Source organism: Montipora foliosa, unplaced genomic scaffold, assembly GCF_036669935.1.
Source record: "Montipora foliosa isolate CH-2021 unplaced genomic scaffold, ASM3666993v2 scaffold_476, whole genome shotgun sequence".
Classification (NCBI taxonomy): domain Eukaryota; kingdom Metazoa; phylum Cnidaria; class Anthozoa; order Scleractinia; family Acroporidae; genus Montipora; species Montipora foliosa.
In genome coordinates, this window is record NW_027179785.1 from 85,001 (window position 1) to 95,000 (window position 10,000).

Sequence of the window (10,000 nt, forward strand, 5' to 3'; positions counted from 1 at the left end):
AGGAAATATGTTTTACATTGTGCCATTAATAAGATAAATATCCCCATTCCTCGTTTCTAGGACATGGTAATACCTTTAACCTTCCGTCTTATCCTTGTTTTACAGCCTGCTTCCATCATGCCGTTGGTGTGGCTAATCCAAGTATAATTAGTGACGATCAGATGACTGCTTCCTCGTATTATTCCAGTCATTGGTTACCCCATTACGGACATCTCAATGATACGAGAGGTGGTGGCTGGGCAGCGAGATTATCATCTAGTGTTTCTGATTGGCTCCAGATAGACTTTGAAAGGACATTTCAAGTCTGTGCTGTGGAGACTCGAGGCGATGTTGACGGTATTGCGTGAGTTATCGACTTTTACCTCTCTTTCTCGTCTGATGGAGAATCTTGGAGTAATTTCACATATGAAAATGGAACGCAAGTGGTGAGTTTAACCCGATGGGTGACTTTACTGGTATTTTTTTTTTTTAAATCTTTAAGCTGGTAAAAACTTTGCTCATTACATTTTAGCCCTTTGTAAATTGAGAGAGTGTGGTAGATTTGGATTTAGGAAATTGGAATATGGCAAAACAAAAATTGGAATTTTATTCGGGAAGTCGGGTATTTTATGCGGATAAAACTACGTTTTCTTATGGCAGACACAAGAGGTACACTACATGTACATGTATACATCAAGACATGCATCAACTCCGTCCCAAAGTCGTCCTTTGTCCTATCTAGAGGTTATTTGTATAGGTAATCGCATGGGGCCGAGTAAAATTAAGGATTAATATCACGCGTGTTTTCAGAAGTTGCTGAAATTGCCCGAGTCGCGCAGCGACGAGGGCAATTTCAGCAACTTCTGAAAACACAAGTGATATTAATCCTTAATTTTACGAGGACCCATTGCGATTACTTGTTAATAACAAAGAGGGCAAAATTTTCTTAACACTGTTGAGGCACCTCGAAAAACAGACAGCTAAGCGGAGTTAAAACACTCGTTCGCTCGGAAGCAAAACAACTAACAAACAGACAAGCAAGTCAACTTGTTCTTTGCGTCCAAAACGAGTATAGATGATTGTTATTTACATCCACTTGAGAGGAAAATACGAGTTTCATTCGTGAACAACTGTAACAACGATTAAACCAAATGTTAAGCTTCAATTTATTTTATTCACCTGTGCTGTAGAGGTTTTTACCACTTGCAAATACGCATCCGTAAACATAGCAAACGGTTTGTCCAAAGAAATCCACCAAATTTGAGCTACTTGTTCCTCCCGTCAATGGCAAATTGTTCTGTGACCTTTTTTGTTGAGCTGCAAGATGTCGTGGTAAACTGAAAGCCCTTGACGAAAGGAATCATTTTGTTTTTCAACCACACAATCCCGCTACGCCGGGCGCCATGTAAGTCGATCCAAGTTTTAAGCTTTTCATGAAAAAAATCTTTTGCCCTTCTTCTTGTCACTCGAAAATTTTAGTTCTTAATCTTTATGCCTTTTCGGTGAATGCAGCGCGAATTAAAAGACAAACTTCGATGAAGACGAAGTTGTTTTGCTCAAACAGAAGAAACCAACTGAATGTGGAAGACGTACGTTCAGCCAATCAGGAGCGAGAATTTTTGGCGCTCGACCAATCGTGAGCGAGTAATTTTGCCCTCTTCTCAAGCAAAATTAAGAAAAAATACCCTCTTCATTGACCAATCAGCATTCAGTAATTTTGCCCTCTTTGTTATTAATGCCAGAACTGCACTTTGCATAAGTTTATCCCCAAACAATTATTTTTAATGATAAACATGTATTGAGTCATTCGTTGATTGATTGATTGATTGATTTAGATATTTACTAGACAATGCGAGAGCAATTTCATTGACCAGGAAATGTTGCCAGTAACAGTACATTGTTTTTGCAAGATATATTCGGTTTCATCCAATTTCTCAACATGCTTGCAATACCCTGAGAGTAGAGGTTTATGAAGGTACATATCACTAGTTCATTTCTTTGAATGTACTTTACTTTGCAAATAGTTTGTATTTATTTTAAGAACGTTTTAATTCCTCTTTTAACGCAAATCCTTTTTTGTACAATTGAAAAGCTTACAACCTTCACTATGTTAGAACTTTTGACAGACAACAAAAAAGTTATTTTAATATAAGTCCATTGCACGATATCTTGCATACATGTATTTTGTATAATTATTATTTTTATACAGAGATTGACGAATGTGCCTCAAATATACACAATATTTACATGTTAGGAACTACACTGTATGAACATTGCACAGCCACTTTAGATATTTGAATGTTATATATATCTGATATCAAATACCTTTATTCTGATCTAACTAACTGACTGACTGACTGACTCACTGACTCATTGACTGACTCACTGACTGACTGACTCACTGACTCTCTCACTCACACACTCAATCACTCACTCACTCAATTAGTCACCCACTGATGATTATTGTCAATCAGTGGTTAATGCGATGATCATGGGTTGCACAGCAGTCTAACCAATAGCACAATATGATGTAGGCTGTCTCGGGTGCATTCATCGATAATGTCTTACCTCCTTCCGGTGCGTAGGTTAGATCTGTACACAATGTACTTTTCTTGTCTTTGTTGTTAGGGAGATTAAGGTCTCAGTAAAGATAAATTTGAGGGTTTCACTAAAATTTGTTGTTGTTGCAAATCTTGAATGGTGGGCTGAGAAGTAAATTTCCCCCCACCGCCCCCCCCCCCTAAAGAAAAAGAAACAAAAAAAATGCATTTCTTTGTTTGTAACAGGAGCGATTAAAAAAAAAAAAATTATCGAAAAGTTAAACGCTAAAAGATTCTTTGAAAATATTTTAAAAAATTCTAAAAAAGCGGACAACATTTCGGCGTTACTCTATGGCACTATCAAGTCAAGACGGTAAAAGTTCAAACAAGAAAATATAAAATGTGAAACAATAAAAATATTTGTGTGTCCTATGGGTATAATACCCAAAAATAAGACAAAACGAACAATAGAAAAAAGAAATGAAAGTGTCAAGTGAAAAGTTTGGCGCGGATTGAGTCACTTTGGGTGTTGAGAGAAGGCTTGATGTCCTGTATAAACAGCATCTCTTTTATTAGAAAATCGAACTTGCCTCTGCATTTCTTTAGGACTTTAAAGAGGTGATCGATCTTTGCTTTTTTATTGTCATGTTGTGTTTCAAGGTGTTTGCCAATAGCAGAATAACGGTGTTCACTAATGCATTGGTGTAAGTGTCGGGTAGTAAAACCGACATAATTTGCATCACACAAATCACATTGGAATGAATATACAACGCATATCCCAGAGAAATGATTTCTTTGCAGACGCGATCAGATGATCAGCAATGTGTTGTATATTCATTCGAAAATAACAGTGCAGCAGAATAGCGACAAAAATTTAAACAAAAAAAAAATGGGAAAAAAAAGGACCCCTGGGCCCGCGTTTTGGCTACTACCAACAAATATCCGGACGGTAAAGAGCTCTAATATTGTCTCCCTCTCCTCCGGTAGGAAGATTAGATCTGATCTTTTCTCCCTTTTTGTTGTTTTGTACAGGAAACGCCTCATTGTCTCCTTGCAGTACGCTCTTAGAATCATCTACAACCCAACGACCAAACACGTCCCTGGCATCGAGTAAGTATTTCATCTTTAACATTTTACACCGTGGTGTACAATCATGTATTTAAACAAAGGAAATCCTAATTTTAAGCATGGAAGCTCAGTGTTGATTATTAAAAAAGCCGAGTTATTAGCCATGGTTAGTTCCAGTTTCGTGTTAGCTTCAAAGAAAGGGAAAGAGTGCCTAATATTAAGTGCAAATGAAACAGCACAACAAAATACAGTAAGTCCTAGCTGTCCATGTTGCAATTTTGCAGGGACGTTGGAGAGAAATGTTTCAGTTTTCTTCTTGACAGTGGGAAGAAGTTGTTTAACAAATATGGTAGTAGCCAAAACGTGGGGCCAGGGTCGGGGTGTCTCGTTATTCTCTTGCACAAAGAATGTTCGGCACCTTTCCTTCATTTATTGTGGCAATCAGTCAAAAAAATAAGGAACATACTGAAGGTGCGAAAGGGACATCTTAGTTTGTTTTTCGAAATTAGGAGAATTTCCGACTTAAATTGGAGTTTTTGTGGGGAATGTACGCTTACTCCTAGAGACACTGAAGATTCGCTGAGCTCCAGATTTTAAAACCACATTTGAATGTTTAGTTTGTAAAAGAATTCTCCTCAATACAGTTCCACTATGGTTATCATGCAACAGTCTCGTTTGCCTGTTTCCGCAAAATTGTTTTAAATGTTGTGTTTTTTATCGAAGACTTGGATTCGATCCCTTAACGTCCGAATAGAATTGGCTGGCAACTTCCTGTACCACTCTGACCGGGCCAAGACTGGGTTGCTGTGGTAAAAATGCTCGAGAGAGAACGTTGTCTATTTTTCGATTCATACCGTCATCGTCCCATGGATTACCATCTGAAATTATGGAGCAGTTTACGGTGGCGTCGTTATAACGTGAAAGATCATCAAAAAGATTTTAGCACTGTGTGTGGTTTATTTTTTTAAAAAATTATTTTCTAGATCCGAACGATTAACCAAATTAGATTTCTCTGTACTAGATAAGTATTTAGACGAAGACGATGACAAAGCGAAGGATCATTTTGTATGTGATACGGTTCACGGGTGGTATCCAAAAATGTTAAATAACGAAAGACACGAGTACTTGTTATCATGGAAACTACCAAAAAATAGTAGTAATAGTAGTTTGTACGGTGGACTGACATGTTTTGAAAAACTAGCAAAATAAAGACTTCTTTTCGTTTTGTAAAACAACGTTGTAAACCTAAGTGTTATCTTAAATGAGATTAAAGAGTAGAACAAAAATGACGACTCATTCGAGTGTTTTGTTTTCGTCACACGAAGTGAAAATGACGAAAAACCCTTAAAGTGCCAGGCGTGTGTAGTCCTACCCAGTATCTTAACGAGGTCAATATTTAAAATAGCGCATTCGAGTTCAAGAGATTTCAAATCAAGAAAGGTGGAAAGTTTATGGGATGTCCTTCCACCAGAGCTCCAAGAATATATTTTAAAGAAGAAGACGAAGCTAGAGCAAAGGGATAAAAAACAAACCCTGGTAGAGGAGATAAGTGAGTTTATTTCAAATGCTGCCTATTTTAGAAGCCTTTTGTGTACTTTTTACTCTTAGTCATTGGTACTAAAGTACTAACCCATATGCCCAGTAAACTACCCTTACCAATGGCGTGTAGTACTAACAGCGTATCCAACGATAAGCGTACCGATGGCTACCTTTTGGCCTATTAATCGCCATTCGATTCCATGAACCGAAGATTCTGCACGTACTAAGCGTACTAACTGAGTGTTCTCAAACTCAACCTATATACTAGTGTATGTACGTACTAAGCGTGCGAACAACCGATGGAAAAACTCGCCCCAACAATCGCAATGATGAGCACTAGTACTAGCGTACTAACTGAATATTCTCAAACTCAACCTATATACTAGGGTACGTATGTACTAAGCGTACGAACAACCGATGGAAAAATTCGCCCCAACAATCGCAATCATGAGCACTACTACTAGCGTACTAACTGAATAGTCTCAAACTCAACCTATATACTAGCGCACGTATATACTAAGCGTACGAACAACCGAAGGAAAAAATCGCACCAACAATCGCAATCATGAAAATTAGTTCTAGCTTACTAACTAAATAGTCTCAAACTCAACCTATATACTAGCGTACGTATGTACTAAGCGTACGAACAACCCATGGAAAAATTCGCCCCAACAATCGCAATCATGAGCACTAGTACTTGCGTACTAACTGAATATTCTCAAACTCAACCTATATACTAGCGTACGTATGTACTAAGCGTACGAACAACTGATGGAAAAATTCGCCCCAACAATCGCAATCATGAGCACTAGTACTAGCGTATTACTGAATATTCTCAAACTCAACCTATATACTAGCGTACTTATGTACTAAGCGTACGAACAACTAATGGAAAAAATCGCCCCAACAATCGCAATCATGATCACTAGTACTAGCTTACTAACTAAATATTCTCAAACTCAACCTTTATACTCGCGTACGTATGTACTAAGCGTACGAACAACCGATGGAAAAAATCAACCCAACAATCGCAATCATGAGCACTAGTACTAGCTTACTAACTGAATATTCTCAAACTCAACCTATATACTAGCGTACGTATGTACTAAGCGTACGAACAACTGATGAAAAAATTCGCCGGAACAATCGCAATCATGAGCACTAGTACTAGCGTACTAATTTAATATTCTCTCAGCACTAGTACTAGCGTACTAAATTAATACTCTCAAACTCAACCTATATATTAGCGTACGTATGTACTAAGCGTAGGAACAACCGATGGAAAAATTCGCCTGAACAATCGCAATCATGGGCACTAGTACTAGCGTCCTAATTTAATATTCTCTGAGCACTAGTACTAGCGTACTAACTAAATACTCTCAAACTCAACCTATATACTGGCGTACCTATGTACTAAGCGTACGAACAACCCATGGAAAAATTCGCCCCAACAATCGCAATCATGAGCACTTGTACCAGGGTACTAACTGAATATTCTCAAACTCCACTTATATACTAGCGTACGTATCTACTAAGCGTAGGAACAGCCGATGGAAAAAGTCGCCCCAACAATCGCAATCATGAGCACTAGTACTAGCGTACTAACTGAATAGTCTCAAACTCAACCTATATACTAGCGTACGTATGTGCTAAGGGTACGAACAACTGATGGAAATTTGCCAAAACAATCGCAATCATGAGCACTTGTACTAGCCTACTAACTGAATATTCTCAAACTCAACCTTTATACCAGCGTCCGTATGTACTAAGCGTAGGAAGAAACGATGGAAATTCGCCCCAACAATCGCAATTATGAGCACTTGTACTAGCGTAGTAACCGAATATTCTCAAACTCAGCCTATATACTAGCGTACGTATGTACTAAGCGTACGAACAACCGATTGAAAAATTCGCCCCAACAATCGCAATCACGAGCACTAGTACTAGCGCACTAACTGAATATTCTCCAACTCAACCTATATACCAGCGTACGTATGTACTAAGCGTACGAACAACCGATGGAAAAATTCGCCCCAACAATCGCAATCATGAGCACTAGTACTAGCGTACTAACTGAATAGTCTCAAACTCAACCTATATACTAGCGTACGTATGTGCTAAGGGTACGAACAATTGATGGAAATTTGCCAAAACAATCGCAATCATGAGCACTTGTACTAGCCTACTAACTGAATATTCTCAAACTCAACCTATATACCAGCGTACGTATGTACTAAGCGTACGAACAAACGATGGAAATTCGCCCCAGCAATCGCAATTATGAGCACTTGTACTAGCGTAGTAACTGAATATTCTCAAACTCAGCCTATATACTAGCGTACGTATGTAGTAAGCGTACGAACAACCGATTGAAAAATTCGCCCCAACAATCGCAATCATGAGCACTAGTACTAGCGTGCTAACTGAATATTCTCAAAGTCAAACTTTGAACTAGCGTACGTATGTACTAACACTACTGGAAGAGATGATGTGAAATGCATGTGAAATAGATGTGAAGTACATGTGAAAATTTCACTCGGTTTTTCACATAATATTTTCACACATCTGTGAAAAGTAGTGTGAAACGACCATGTGAAGCGATGTCCTCCTTTTCACATCATGAGATGGTGTGAAAAAGGTATGTGAAATTGTGTGAAAATTGGAATTCACATCATGCAAAATATATATAACCATATCAGCTAGGCCGGCCTGATCATGATCTGTGATGAGAGATCTAGATATGATGTGAACAAAGTGAGTGAAACCTCAAAATGCAAATATATAATGATATATCTAATATACATATATTTAAATACAATGAAATTGTATACAATGTGCCCTGGCCTCCCGGTTATCACCATAATGGTTTTATGTCATATATACATTTCGCCGAGGCTTGGACTGTGAATCCTGGATCCTCCTGTGGGCAGAGATGCGCTGTTGGCTCAAGAGACTCCCAGGAAGATCCATGGATGACATTTTCATTGGGAGAAAAACGTTTTATGCCCTGATCGAGCGGGATTTGAACCCACGTCGCCCTGATTACCGGTTGGGTGGATTGTATATATATATATAATACATATATATATATATATATATATACTAAATGCAAGTTGTCAATAAGCCCTCGCAGAGTGCTCAATAGCTAGTACAGCTACAGGTAAAATTTGTTTCGTAGGACCATGTCCCACCCTTCAGGATCGTACAATGAAGAGTGGGACATGGTCCTACGAACAAATTTGTCGACCACGGAATGTAGTCTATTTTACCTGTATGTATATATATATATATATATATAACAACTAGACGAAAAGCCCTTGCGGGCTACGGGTCAACAGGCAATGAGGCGAAGCCGAATGGGCTATTGACCCGTGGCCCTTGAGGGCAAAGGGTCTAATTTGCATTTGCATGAGTCCATTAGTTCCGTTGGGTGATACTAAATATAATTATGTATAGGCATGCAAACCTGAAGGATGCATTCTTACCACAAATTAGAGCCGATTCATAAGGACCACCAATGCAAATTAACTTATATATGTACATTTTAATCTGTGACCAAAGCAATCGACTTTGCACAATAATATTACTCTTAATTAAATCACCTGCCAATGTTCAAAGTATGTGTAAACACTTCATGATCATGACTGAACAGCAAGCAGATGCACAGCACAACCTACCGGTAACTGTCCCTGTACATGTATGTAAGTATTACAGAGCACTATTATATTCTGCTCAAATGATATTCACAAGGGATCATGATAAAAATATTATGTCACAACATAAGAAAATCAGAAGCAGAATGTCAAGATCTAGTCATATATATATTCTAGGCACTTCTTTGGAGGACGTCGTTGCCTTTGTGGCTTTCCGCCATTGTTAATAACACAAGATGATGGTGGAGTTTCGTTAAGTGGTAATGGGTCTTCAATGGCCACATACACATATCCTTTGTAATTTTTAAAAGGTGCTGGTGGCGTTTCTGACAAGGAGCATGTGTCTTGTAAAGGTGCAGGGCTCGATGATGAGAAGGGCTGTTTTTCCAAATGGTGAGGGTGGGAAGTTTTGGCACGTTTTGTTTTCTTTTTTGTAGACGTTGATGCTGTTGACTGGCAGGTAGGCTGTATTTGTGGAGGATCTGGATGATTTGTGGATGTTTCAGCCACCACTGTTGATGTATCAGTCAGAGCCTGATCATGATCATCAATATCAAAATCTGGCAGGCTAGCAGCTGACCGCTTAGCAGGTGTTTTTGGCTTTTTTTTGTTTTGTGGATGTCTCAGCAGGCTGTGGTATTTTTTTCTTTGACAAAACCTGATTATTTGGCCAGTAAAATTTTTCACCAACCTACAGATCAGTTAATATTATAAAATTAGTAATAGTGCAAAGAACGTCTGATCACATTATAATGTACTTAACTTGCATGTTACAGTAAACTATAGCTAACTGCTGTGGAGTATAGACAAGTGCAGCAGACATAAGGCCTCCTGCAATGACAAAATAAAGCTAGATGCAAGATAAGAGATTGAATTGTGTGGCTACGGATATGAAGTAAAAGATAGCACTTGATCATCCAGTTACCTTGATGTCCTGAAAATGTTTTTCTTTGTTGGGCCCACTTAATGGAATTCTCTCATCGTCACCATTCAAGTAGCTACTCTGTAGAACAAGCTTTATGTAATCACCTATTATAATTAAATACAGTTTGATTAAAAAAAGCTTCTTAAAATTTACCAGTTTGATTTTTATCTCCCTTTGTTCCATAAAATGATAATAATACATTACATTAATATAAGTCAATGAAAACTGAAAATAGAACTGGTTTGAAATAAACATTTAAACCACATATAGTTTTGACTAACGAGTAACAGTCAATG

General features: G+C 38.1%; 1 long non-coding RNA gene across 1 annotated transcript; it reads left to right on the plus strand.

The window, feature by feature from the left end:
- Positions 1-366: 366 nt before the first annotated feature.
- Positions 367-4,873, plus strand: LOC137989834 (uncharacterized). The gene is made up of 3 exons (XR_011121035.1): positions 367-425; positions 3,552-3,629; positions 4,311-4,873. It is a non-coding gene; the product is annotated as an uncharacterized lncRNA (long non-coding RNA).
- The last annotated feature ends 5,127 nt before the right edge of the window (positions 4,874-10,000 follow it).